Genomic DNA, 13,903 nt, shown 5'->3' on the forward strand with positions numbered 1-13,903 from the left:
GTATGTTTTTCTAGAAATTTCAAGCCCCACATGTAAACCCTGAGGGCGCCTGTTTTCCTGCAGGTTTAATAAGGCCAGGGCCATAACTGTAAATGTTTAAAAACTTGATGTGTGGCCAGATGGATTCATTATAGACCATATCTGTAGTTAGACTCTTTATTTTCCAGTTCGGTGCTGGTAATGTCACATAGGAAGACACACGTTGTTCAGGATCAGACCCGCAACAGATGCCAGAGGTAGAGCGTTCATTTGTGTCCTTGCCTCCGATTTTCCTAATAGTTCTTCTTATTTAGGCTTGCCTGGACTGAGATGGGAGCCTGATGAAAAAATAATAGATATAAATTGTGCTTCGGTCATTGGCTGTTTATCTTAGGAAGAGAAACTTGTTTCCAGGCTGCCCGATAATTGGACATCCAAAAAGTTCCCTAACGTGGAGAGAGACCAGACTGTTGATTTTCTTTTATTAGAAGAGGCTGCTGATACTTTCATTTTCCCCAAGTTGTGGGTTTCTTTATTGAGTATGACAACGGCTACCTCAATAGTCTATGAATTCTTAAGGCTTTGACACAATAAATTCTCATACTTGATTCTATAAAGCGGGTGGAGAGCTGGCGGGGTTGCCAGGGGAGGGGATCAAACCCATGGGGAGAAACTAGAGTCCTCTTCATTCAGTTATTCATCCACTGGTTGATTCAATAAACATTTACTGAACACTTTTCATCTAGCCAGTTCTCACTTCAGCCCAAGCACCAGCTCTCCTAAAAAGTCTCCTATGAACGAAGCCTGATTTAGATGCCCTGGCTCTGTGTTCCCACGGGATAGAGCAATGAAAGCACTTGGCACGTTGTAGGATAATTGCTAGATGTACACATCTGCCTGTCCCTCTGCTGTGAGCTCCTTGGAGGCAGGGACTGTGTCTTCATTTGTCTTTCTGTCCCAGCACTGTGCAGTGTTTACCACATAGAAAGGTCTTGATATTTGAGGTGTTTGAGAATGTGGGGTTGAATGACTCCTTGCTCTGGAGGAATCGGACACATATCCTGATTAGCATCTAGTCTTTCAATCCAAAAAATATCCAAGTGTTCTATATTGGTCTTTAAGAATTTGTCCTCATTTTCCATTCCTTAATTATTAAGAGTAAAGAAGGGCTTCCCTTCCATTATTTCATTTGAGCATAATTCTTTTCTCTTTGCACTCTCTCAATGCTATCTCAAGTGTTTTCCTACCAGATCTGTATGTTACAGGTGCATATAAACATGTCACTGTGTAGAATATGCAATGCTATATATGATATTACATAGATATGTATATGTGTGGGTCTAGGTGGGTGAGTGTATAAATATACAAAATGCCTTCATACATGTAGTATGTGATATGATCCTTTAAAAGACCGAGCCTTATGTGCGTGGTGGTAGTACAGATAGCACCGCCCAGCAGAAGCTGGAACAATCCATGTAGTTTAACTCAGTATGTGACCATGAACAGGAATCCATGTCCTCTCTGAACCTCTGTTTCTTCATCTGTTTCTTCATTACAAGAGTTTCCATACCTCCCTCTAAGGAGTCGGTGTGAGTCTCAGATAGTGGACGGGAAAACCCTTTGCAGGTTAAATCAATATAAATGATCGGAAAATGCCAATGAGTCGTATTTGTAAGATTGGGTTTGATAATGCTGTTTACTGTTTGGGAACATGAATGAGAAAAAAATGCACTTTCAAAGGTTCCTGGCATCAGGCAGAGAGGTTCTGAGAGCAGTGCTGGCACTGCTGGTGCATTTTCCTTTGAGTGATGAACATATTCCCACTAGCTTGGCAGCTGCAGAACCCTCTTGTGAAATTCCTTGGTATCTATTCCCTTTCTTTCCCTCCCCCACCTCTAACCTTCCCCCTCCTTCCCCTGCTCTGTGTCCGGCCCTGTCAATAGTCACACCCGTATGGCTTGGGTTACCTAGAGCATCCTTTTTTCCACCCATCCACTGATTTAATTCATCCTTTCAACACATATCCACTTTGTACCTACTATGGGCTGGACCCAGTGTGGGGCACTAGGGACAGAGTGGGGAATAGATGGTGCCCATGACAGTAAGGACTTTGTGGTAGGCTGACTAATAGTTCCTGAAGATATCCAGGTCCTAATTCCTAGAACCTGTGAGTGTCACCTTATATGGTGAAAGGACTTTGCAGATATGATTAAGAATCTTGAGCTAGGAAGACTACCGCTGTCTTTATAAGGGGGAGACAGAGGGAGATTTGACAACAGAAAAGGAGAAGGCAATATGACCATGGAAGCAGAGATTGCAGTGATGCAACCACAAGCCAAAGCATGCCAGCAGCCCCTAGAAGCCAGAAGAGGCAAGAAATGGATTCTCCCCGGGAGCCTCCACGAGGAACTAGTCCTCCTGGCACCTTTACTGTAGCCCTGTAAGGCTCAGTTCACATTTCTGGCCTACAGAGCTATAGGAGAATAAATTTATTTTGCTTAAGACGCTAGGTTTGTGGTAATTTGTTATAGTTTCTGTTATATAGTTTCCTAGGGAATAGGAAACTAATGCAGACCTCAAACTCTAGTTGTAAGTGGGAAATTGCCACTAAATAAGATAAATACTACTTTTAGGGAAGTACAGGCTTCTTCTTCTTTGAGACACAAAGTGGGAACTTATCCAAGAATTGGGGTGTGAGGGAAGTCTTCTCGGAGGAAGTGACATTTCAGCTGCAGCCTGAAAGATGAGCATGAAGTACTAATCAGATGAGGGAGGCGAGGACAGGTCAGGCGATTGCAGGCAGAGCAAACTGCACGTGCAGAGTGTGCCTTCCCGCCTCCCCGCTATATGTCTGGCACAGGCTAGTTCCTTTGCCCTTTTCCTTCCCAACCTCCCAACCTATTCCACACACAAACACACACACACACATCACACATGCACATTTCCTAATTTTTCCAGTTGGCAAATTTCTATTCACTATTCAATAGTGTTCCAATGTCCCCTCTCCCATGTGATCCTCCTACCTTCTCTGGAGAGTGCAACAGCAGGCCCTCTTAAGGAGGCCCCATTCCCGTTTACCGAAGCTCTGAAATCATAAAAGCGATGTGTTAGGAAAATCCCTGAGCAGAATTCAGCGGTGGGCCTTGCTACTACCTTTTTCTCCCTCTCCTCCCTGGGACTCTAAAAGGCCCAGGAGTGGGGAGGGAAGCCTTCAGCAGACAGAACCTTTTGGCAGAGACAGCTGGGTTGGGAACCCATCAAGAAAGGTTTCACGGTCTCCCAGCAGATCCCCTTAGGCTGGTGAGTTAAGGTCCTTGGTACAGATGTCCTGCAGCGGGAAATTCGAAAGCCCCCATAAACCCCTCCTGATTAACTGGTTCTTCCACGTCTGGGGGCATTTTAGTCCTGGGTGCTTTGTGATCCTGTAAGGAGGAGAGGCACATGGGAAATACAGAGGTTCTGCTTGTATCTGACACCTAAGGGTAAGAAATCAGGCTAATTATCTCTCTCTCCTTCCTTCCTTCCACCTAGAATGAAAGCAAACAACTGTGTGATCAAGGAAGATTCCCTCCCTCCCCTCCCTCCCCTCCCTCCTTCCTTCCTCCCTCCTCCCTCCCTCCCTCCCTCCCTTCCTTCCTTCTTTCCTTCCTTCCTTCCTTCCTTCCTTCCTCTCTTTCTTCATTTTTCAACTGGTTGCTATGGTGTCACGTAGGGAGGACCCATTTGCCACTCTGAGTGCTTTGTACCAGGAGGCGACTGTCAGTCCTCAATTAATTATTCATGTTTTCATTAGGAAAAATAATGAGAAACAGTTGAAATGACAGGTCCCTAAAATTACTGGAAACCCTAAAATATTCATTTATTCTTGGATTAGCAAACTTTTTAAGGTAGAGGGAGCACTAATTTTGAAGACAGATCTCAGTTTGAATCCTAGCAGCCACTTACCAGCTGTTTCTGTTGTGGTGTGACATTCACTTTACCTCTTTGAGTATCAGTCTTCCCACCTGTAAAATGGGAATAACGATACCTGCCTCTTAGGAACGCCTAAAGATTACAGATAATGAAGCTAAAACACTTAATACAGTACCAAGTACAGCAATACTTGGCTTAGAGTAGCTGTTCAATAAATAGTATCTTGTAATGATAGGGAAGCTGAAATGGACAAAATACTCTTCTGGTGAGGTTTAACTCAGTTTACAGCCAGTCATCCTGTTGGTCTTGAATGATGTTTTTCTGCTCTTGGGTAGAGAAACGTTTGAGTATTTAGAAATGGAATTGCCAAGCTGCAAATGGCCAGGTTATCTCTATGTAGAATGTGTTCGTCGTAGTTGTTTATTTAGACGGCATTATGTTGCATTTACTGAATGCCCCTCTGTTCATAGATTCGTATTTTCAGTTTATGTTATTTTATTGGGTGTTTTTAGCCAATAGAAAAAGGCTGCAAGTCTGTGAAGTGGCTCTGGTCCTGGGGAACACTAACCCTATGTTTTATTACTTTTGTTGGGGAACAGAGAAATGACACCGTATCCTAAAGCTCATGCAAACATTTGAGTAGCAGTCTGGTTCACAGGCAACTGAGTTCAGGAAAGAATAAATGACAAGAAACCTCCTCATGTTACATGATTTGGCATAAATGATTCTATGACTTCTTTGTCGCTAAATAATTGGAGTCGAATCAAAAGAGAGAATGCATGTGAAAGCATTTTGAAAACTAAAGTTTTCATTGTAATGGATCATTATTATTCTAATTACCACTAATATGAAGAACCTAATATAGCATGAACCAATTATCAAGATAAGAGTATTTCTGAAGTTGTGAACACTGGGTACCCATTTGGTATTTGGTTTTATACTGTTTTGCTTTGTTCTCTAATTGTTTCATGCATTTTAATCTTCCCCCTCTACCCCAAGTAAATTATAAGCATCTGTAGAAGCATTTAGTCATTCAGTACAACTCATTATTTCAAAATCATTTACTGAATGCTCACCATGTGCCAGGCATAGCGCTGAGTACTATAGCCAAATCAGTGAATAAGATGCTTTTCCTACCCTCAATGAGCTTTCTCCCCGATGGAGAATATAATCAAGGCGTGTCTAGAAGACAGGGTGCTGAGTGCCCTGACTTGGGGATTTCCGAGCAGGAAGGGTGGGCCAGGGCTGGAAGGATGAGGCTACAGTTAATCAGGTGAAAAAAAATGAGAGCAACTCCAAGTGGTAAAAGTGGCATGTGGAAATGCTCTGATGTGTGTGTGTGTGCATGTGTGTGTGTGTGTATGAGAGGAGAGAGAAAACACACGATACGTTTGTGAAGCTGCAATAATTTGCTATGGCAGATATAGTAAGTGGAGGTAGGGGCACTGTTGGAGATGAGGCTAAAGAAGTTCCAATCATGTTACTGCACAAGAAGACACCCCAAAACTATGTGCTAGAAACAAAAAGCCATTGAGTTGCTCATGATTCCTCAGTTTGTCTCTGCTTCAGTTGGTGTTGGTCACTGTTTGGTCTGCATGTTCTAGGACTTTATATAAATGGAATCATACAGTATGTATCCTTTTTCAGTCTGGCTTACTTAACTCAGCATACTTATTTTGAGATTCATCCAAGTTGTTGCATGTATCCATAGTTCATTTTTATTGCTGAGTGGTATTCCACTGTATGGGTACAACGATTTGTTCGTTCACTTGTTGATGGATATATAGGTTGTTTGCAATTTTGGGATATTACTGATAAAGCTGCTACAAACATTCATGTAAAAGAAGGCATAGAGCATCACTTCTGTCACATTCTATTTGTCACACAGGTTAGAGGGCCCTCCCAGAGTCAAGGTAGAGGGCAGTAAACTTCGGGACGATCAGGATGCTCTACAGGGACAGGAGGAATGGTTAGTGCCTCTGGCTGCAGACAGTCTACAGAACAATGAGTATGCCGTGCCATGGAGAGCTTGGCTTTATCCAGAAGTTGTGGTTCAACCACTAAAGGAGCTTCTCACTAGGGAAAAAAAAAGAGGTCATGTATTTTTCAGAAAGCTGACTCCTGAAAGCAATTTGGAGCATGGATTGGAGAAGATGGGGCCAGCAGCAGAGAGGCTGATTAAGAGCTGATAGCAGGGTGTAGGGAGAAATAATGATTGCCTAGACTAGGATGATGGTAGTCAGTATGGTAGGGGAGAAAAGGGAGAGACTTATTCATTTATGCATTCAACAAACATTTATTGAATGACTCCTACGTGCAGGTCTGTTGAGAATGCAGCAAGAAACGAAACAACTCCCTCCAAAAATTTATTGTCCTCCTGGAATTGAGATGGGAGTGAGGGGAAACAGAAACAAGTCAAGTATGTGAAACATGTTTTAAGGAAAAAATATAAAGGAGGGAAGGGAGGGAGGATATATTAAGGAATATGTGTTCATTTATGGTAAGGTACCCAGAGAATGGTTTACCAAATAAGGAGCTAAAGGACATGGGACCTCTGGGGGAAGAATATTCCAGGACAGTGGAAGAGCAAGGACAAAGGCCTTGCATTTATGTCTTGGGGTTACTGCAACAAAGTGCCATGAACCGGGTGGCTTAAACAGTGGAAATTTACTGTCTCTCAATTCTGGAGGCAAGAAGTCTGAGATCCAGGTGTTTGTAGGGTTGGTTCCTTGCAAGAGCCATGAGGAAAGGATCTATTCCAGGCCTCTCTCCTAGCTTCTGGTGGTTTTCTGGCAATCTTTGGGATTCTTTGGCTTATAGACACATCACTTAAGTCTGTCCCTTCATCTTCACATGGTTTCCTGGTGTGCATGTTGCTGTGTCCAAATGTCCTCTTTTATAAAGACACCAGTCTTACTGGATTAAGACCCACCATATGACCTCATTTAAACTTGACTACCTCTGTAAAGACCCTATTTCCAAATAAGGTCATAGTCTGAGGTACTGGGGGTTAGGACTCCAACATATCTTTTTGGGGGGAGACACAATTCAACCTGTAACAGGCCCCAAAGCATGAGTAGGTCAGACAGAGGAAATCTAAGGAGACGGTGTGAGCAGAGGAATGAAGGAATCCTAGGGGATGAGGTCAGAGAGATAACAGGGCCCAGATCAAGTAGGGCCTTTAGGTTTATAGGAAGAATGTCAGCTTTTCATCTGTGTGAAACAGGAAGCTATGGGAGTGTTAGGGCAAAGGAACAAGAGAACTCACCTTGATTTTCTAGGTTTGCAATAGCTAATATGTTAGGAATAGACTGAAAGGGCAAGGGAAAATGAAAAGACAGAAGATGAGTTAGTAATCTGAGGGATTGAGATAATGGTAGTAGGACCAGAGGAACAACAGTAGAATTGGTGAGAAATGGTCAGATTCTGGATCTAAGGATTCCCTGATGAATCAGATGAGGGACTGGGCATCAAGGGTGATTGCAAGGTTTGGAGCCTGAGCAATGGATGGCCGGAGTTGTCATGAACTCCAGGTTTACAGTTACGTATCAAGAGCTCAGTTGCGGACGTGTGAAGTTTGAGATGTGGCTTGAATATCCAACTGGAGAAGTCAAGTACATCATTGGATATGCAAGTCTGTAGTTCCAGAAGCAGTTTGAACTGGAGATAGAAATTCAGAAGTCATCAGTACATGAATCATACTTTAAAACATTACACACGGTGGTGTCTTTAGCCGTCAGTTACCTTCTCTGAGTTTTTTAAAAAATTTATTTGCTTATACATTCTCTGAGTTTTTTATGCAAAATAAGAATCATAACCCTTCGCTCACACCATGACAGTGAGGACCAACTGAAATCCAAATATGAGGGATTGGTGTAAAGGCTTCAATAAATGCCCATTATATGAGTTGGTTTTAAACTAGTGAAATCTTCCCCGATGTTCATAGCAGCACTATTTACAATAGCCAGGACGTGGAAGCAACCCAAATGTCCATCAACAGACAAATGGATGAAGAAGATGTGGTACATATACACAATGAAATATTACTCAGCCATAAAAAAGGAACGAAATTGGGTCATTTGTAGAGAGGTGGATGGACCGAGAGAGTGTCAAACGGCGTGAAGTAAGTCAGAAAGAGAAAAACAAATATCATATATTAATGCATATATGTGGAATCTAGAAAAATGGTATAGATGATCTTGTTTGCAAAGCAGGAATAGAAACACAGATGTAGAGAACAAATGTACGGATACCAAGGGGAAAAGGGGGTGAGGATGGGAGGAATTGCGAGATTGGGATTGACATAGATACACTAGTGATACTATGTATAAAATAGACAAGCAATGAGAACATACGGTATAGCATAGGGGACTCTGCGCAATGCTCTGTGGTGACCTAAATGGGAAGGAAATCCAATAAAGAGGGGATCTAGGTATACGTATAGCTGATTCAGCTTGCTGTGCGGTAGAAAAGAGCACAACATGTAAAGCAAGTATACTCCAATAAAAATGAATAAAAAAAACCAAAACAAAGTAAAATAAATTAGTGAAATCTTGGTGACTGCCTTCTGAATTTTTGTCTCTTGCAGCTCCCCCCTAATGGCTGCGTTTGGTTCCCAAGCGCCTTGAGCTATTTATATATTTCCAAAGGAAAGCCCATGCCTCCTGCAGATGGATATAGCAGCCTCATATTACTCGCCTATCCAGGGTTCAGAAGTGGTTCAGAGAAAGTCCGCAGCGGCATGCAGAGGGTTAATCCTGAACCAGTGGGGATGAACAAACCAGGAGCCCAGCTACATCTCAATACCGCGGGCTGCCTTAGGGATCATCATGTACTAAAGCCCAAGATAAAAAAGCCTGACAAAGATTATTGACGGTTTACCTTTTAATGAGCAGCTGGGATTGATTCTGTTCTCCTCTGGGATGGCTTTCTCTGTCCTTCCTGCACCCGAGAGGCTATGGGGAACGTCAACAACAACAAAAGACACATCTCCAATTTGAATGATTGCAAGAATCTGCTTTCTAGCAAATAAAGTTTCTATGAGTGAGAAATGGCTCACTGCTTTCAAAATAGATATATTTAGAATTGCTATGATTATCCCGATTATTGTGAGGTATCCCTGGTACACTGGATTATTTTCAAAGAGGCTGGTTGCCTCTAATTGGATATTCCATGCAGTTTCCCTCTGGGTGGGTCAGCAGTGTTAACTCTTAATCATCCAAGGCAATTAAATGCACATGGTTCTAGCCTGGGTACCAAAGGCTGCTGAATTGTTAACATAGTTATAATGGGAGAGCCAGCTGTCAGGATGCTGTTCAGGAGGAAGAAGCTGGCAGCCAGTTGTGTGAGTTTTTACACATCTGTTTTGAGAAAGGGAAATCATACCTCTGCAGATGGCAATGGACAACAGTCCTGGAGATACTGACCTGCAGGCATCTCCCAGCGAGCTGCTCTCTGGATCTAATTCCTCCCTTTGCGTGGGGCCAGAGCTCCACCTCGGCCTCTGAGTACTTTGTTGAGCTTAGAGTAAGGCCTTAGGTCACCTTTGAGGTGTAAATGATGGCTACTGGAAGTAGTCTACTGTAGGAAGAACAAAAGAGGAAAAGTAGGAATTTTGAGATAATCTTTTGGACAATTGGAGTATGTCATGACCCTGAAAAAACCAACAATTAAGTCTGTACTGGCTTTACAACCTTGAATCTCCCAGCATTCCTGATCGTCATCCCTGTACCCCCATTCCTGATCCATTGTAGAAAGGAGATGTGGCTATCTGTAATACATGTTTCATGATAATTATTTTCTATGATCTCAAACCAACTAGGATAATGTTTCAGACTTTTTATTGGGACCCAATAAGAAAATAAGAAATATATTAATTTTACATTTTGACTCAGTACATATGCACATAACCAAACCAAAGTTTCACAGAATGATAATTACCTTTTTTTCTTGTTTAACATGCAGTGCACGGTGACAGAACCTGTCCTGTACCTTTTTTTAAAGTTTTGGCCATGACAACTTGATTTCATAGCCTACTAATGAATTGTAATGCATAGTTTGAAAAAAAAAAAAAAAACTGAGCTAATGGAAGAAGCAAAGAGGTCTCTGACCTCTGAGTCTTAAGGATCAATGAAGATGTGGATGGAAAAGGCTGCCTCAAGAAAAAACAGAGCCAAGACAGGTAGAGACACATAAGGCCCTTTTTTCTGTAGCCTTTTCCAAGATCTAGTGTTAGTCCGGGGACCAAACCTAATGCAGTAAAACTGACATTGAAGGGGTTACAGGATTTCACTGTGGGCTCTTAATTTTGGCCAGACTCTGTTTCTGTGATCTTGATGTTCCCGGATCATCTAACAACTGTTTAAATCCTAGAGCTGGTATCAGAGACTGCTGGATATTTCTTGTTGGCCCCTCCAGAGCTGCAGTCTACCTTTCCTCCCTGCTCTGTACCAGGGAGATTGCGTCAACTGACATTGTCTGCCCTCTGGCTTCTGTCGGGTTTCTCTACTGATAGGTACAAGCAGGGGAAAGGAAAGTAGGCAAAAGAGATCAGAACCTTTCTTTCACGAACAGCTCCCTCCTTCCCAAGCTACAGGTTGATACCTGCTGTGTTTTCTCGACCTAAGGCCCCAGCTCACTCCTAGAGTTACGGCCACTGCTGCAATCCTTTCTCTAGGTTATACCAATTGCTACCTTCCTTTGTCCTTGAGGATTATGGGTGCAGTTCAGTACTATTTACAAGGACTCGTGCAGCACCCTGGTAAACTGTACCTTCTTTACATTCTCCTTAACCATCCGTCTGTGCCATCAGTTTCATGGAGGGTCCAGTGGTGGGCAACTTAGGCATTCCTTTAAGGAAGGATGTACTGCCTGGCTGTGTGGAGTGAGGTCAGCAGGCAACCTCCGGCTGTCAGCTCCTGCCTCAGCTGCAGAGACCACCTTGTGAGGTCATGCTTTTCCTGGCAGCCTCATCTGGTGCCTGAGAGAAGCAAGGAGGAAGGTATATACAGGCCAGGCACCTGGGCAGACAGTATTCACTCTAGAGCTCCCGCCGGGGTGGATAGGCTTCGCTGAGACCACTCATAGTTCAACTTTTCCCTCTGCCCAGTCCTGCTCTTTCCCCTTCCTTTTTAGCTCTTGTTCTCTATTTAAAATCTTATATCCTAACTGGGTCTCTGCATCTTCCTCCAGAAAACCCCACCTGTAACACGAAGCTAACTGACACTCGGGGTTTAGAGAGGGCCTGTTTTAGAAGTAGAGATGTCTCCTTATTGGTCTTTAACATATATACACTACTATATATAAAATAGATAATCAACAAGGACCTACTGTATAGCACAGGGAACTCTACTCAGTGTTCTATAATAACCTAAATGGGAAAAGAATTTGAAAAATAATAGATATATGTACATGTATAATTGAATCACTCTGCTGTACACCTGAAAGTAACACACATTGTAAATCAACTCCACTCCAATATAAAATTTTAAAAAAAGTTTTTTTAAAGAACAATAATAAAATAAGTAACAGCCTCACCCAACGGTCCTGTCTGGTCTCCTACTCTTAAACTCCAAGTAGAGAAAGATACACTCTGAGTTGGAGACTCCTCCTTAGGGATGGGTGTGTCTTTCCGTGAATGTTTCAACGTTAAAATGTTTACTATTTTCCCACCGTGGCCTGATTTCTGCTAGAAACCACATCTCCCCAGCTTTGTTCAAGAGTGAGTTCAAGGAATCGATTCAAATCATTATCTGAGCTAGAAAGGTCTGCACCACAATAGTCTCCACTTGTGACAAGTGGGAAACACTCTTGGAATATTCCACAGACCCCCATTCTGAGGAGAAAGGGAACCTTCTCCTGGGTACATCAGACCCAGGGGCTTACCCGAGTGATACAGTTGCTTCATCTTGCCTATCACAGAGGCTTAGCGCAGTTAAAGAGGAGGACACAGCTGTGAATGACTTTATCCAATTTCCTTCCCCCAAAGTACACTCCAAATATATTTTCCATCTTTTTCATGACACTACAGTATATTCTCCAGGGTTTGTGAATTTCCCCTTTGTGAAAAGGAAAGGCTGGGGAAAAGGGGGAGGCTCTGCGTCTCCAACCCCTCTCCCTGCCCCTCAGCCCTCCTGAATTCAGCCAAGCACCTCCACCTTCATATTGTATACATAGCTACGGCTATCCCAGTCCATCATCTTACAGATGAGAAATCAAAAGTACAGATAAGACAAGGAACTTGTTCAAGGTCTCTCAACGATTCATTTCAGAGACAGGAATAAATGCAGGTCTCTTTGTTCTCTCCATTCCTCATAGTCCAGTCTGATATTTTCTTATAGATTTACTCCTCAAAAAATGGCAGCAAGGGCTTCCCTGGTGGCGCAGTGGTTGGGAGTCCGCCTGCCGATGCAGGGGACACGGGTTAGTGCCCCAGTCCGGGAAGATCCCACATGCCGCAGAGCGGCTAGACCTGTGAGCCATGGCTGCTGAGCCTGTGCGTCCGGAGCCTGTGCTCTGCAACGGGAGAGGCCACGGCAGTGAGAGGCCCGTGTACCGCAAAAAAAAAAAAAAAAAAAAAAATATTCAGACACAAATGAGTAGAAGGTGGAGAGGAATGCCATGTCTTGGTGATAGAGGGAGTGAGGGGTTGTGTTTTGATGACACATTTGGGATCTTCTGAGCCTATTTAAAATCATATGCTAGAATTACCACTTTATCTGTAGGAATATGATTTATTCTCCTTTGGAGTTCCAGCATCAATTTCAGGCCTGGCATAGAATATGTTCTCAGTAAATGCTTGTCTGTGGATGGATAAATGAATGAATAAATGAATTTGTAAAAATCCCTAATACCAGCAGCTCCAAGCTAGGGCAGTCACATCCAGTGTCCTATTGATACTTTAAGTGTGCTTCTTGTCTCAGCTGACGTTTGATATTTCAGGGGGGCAGCAGGAAAAAAAGTCAAATTATACTACTGGCAGGTTACTGGGTCTGATGAGAAGGGGTTGGGTGGGGATGAAAATTAGACGTAGGCTGCCATTAAAGCGAGTGATCATGCGATGTGATAGATTTCTTTCTGAGACTGTAGCTTAAATCCCAGTTACCTTCTGGTGACAAATGAATTCGCTGAGTAATTCATTTTGACTGTTGGAACTTTCACCTTCTGTATTTCCATCGCATGGGGAAGGTATATGACAAATTTCTAGCTTTAATTTTAGTGCTTGGGAACCCAACTGGCACGATTAGCAGATCAAGAGTGATGACAGAATATTAACATGAAGAGCTCATGTGAAGCTGAATTTTTACTGAGAATGCTCAAACTTGGACCCTTGCAAGCAATGTGGAACTCTGACCGGCCTCAGTCATCTAGACCTTGGGATATTTTCTTCTCTAACTTTATCCTGATACTTGCCATTCAAAAGGCCTCTGAGTAGGGCTTCTCTGGTGGCGCAGTGGTTGAGAGTCCGCCTGCCGTTGCAGGGGACGCGGGTTCGTGCCCCGGTCCGGGAAGATCCCACATGCCGCGGAGTGGCTGGGCCCGTGAGCCATGGCCGCTGGGCCTGCGCATCCGGAGCCTGTGCTCCGCAACGGGAGAGGCCATGGCAGTGAGAGGCCCGCGTACCGCAAAAACAAAAAAAAAAAGAAAAAAAGGCCTCTGAGTCCTGCTGATGGTATTTCTAACATATCTCTTAAATTCCTCCCTTTCTTCCGTTCCTCGCCATCTTTCTTGTTGACTGTTAAAGACAGTATGCATAATGATTAAGGACACAGATCCTTTGGTCCATTGATAGGAGTTCAGATTATGCCTCTGCCTTGTCCTCCCTAAATAACCTTGGTCAAGTTACTTAGATGCTGGCATAGGGGTTGTCCTGAGTATTAAACATGTTTATACAAATAAAATGCATGTCAGGTAGTAAATGCATAATTGATGATAGTTTTTATATTAGCGTTAGCATCCCAAACTAGCTCTTATCTCCTGTTCAATCAACCCTCCTGTCCAGGGATCAGCAAAT

Source organism: Grampus griseus (assembly GCF_964374135.1).
Source record: "Grampus griseus genome assembly, chromosome: 1".
Taxonomy (NCBI): domain Eukaryota; kingdom Metazoa; phylum Chordata; class Mammalia; order Artiodactyla; family Delphinidae; genus Grampus; species Grampus griseus.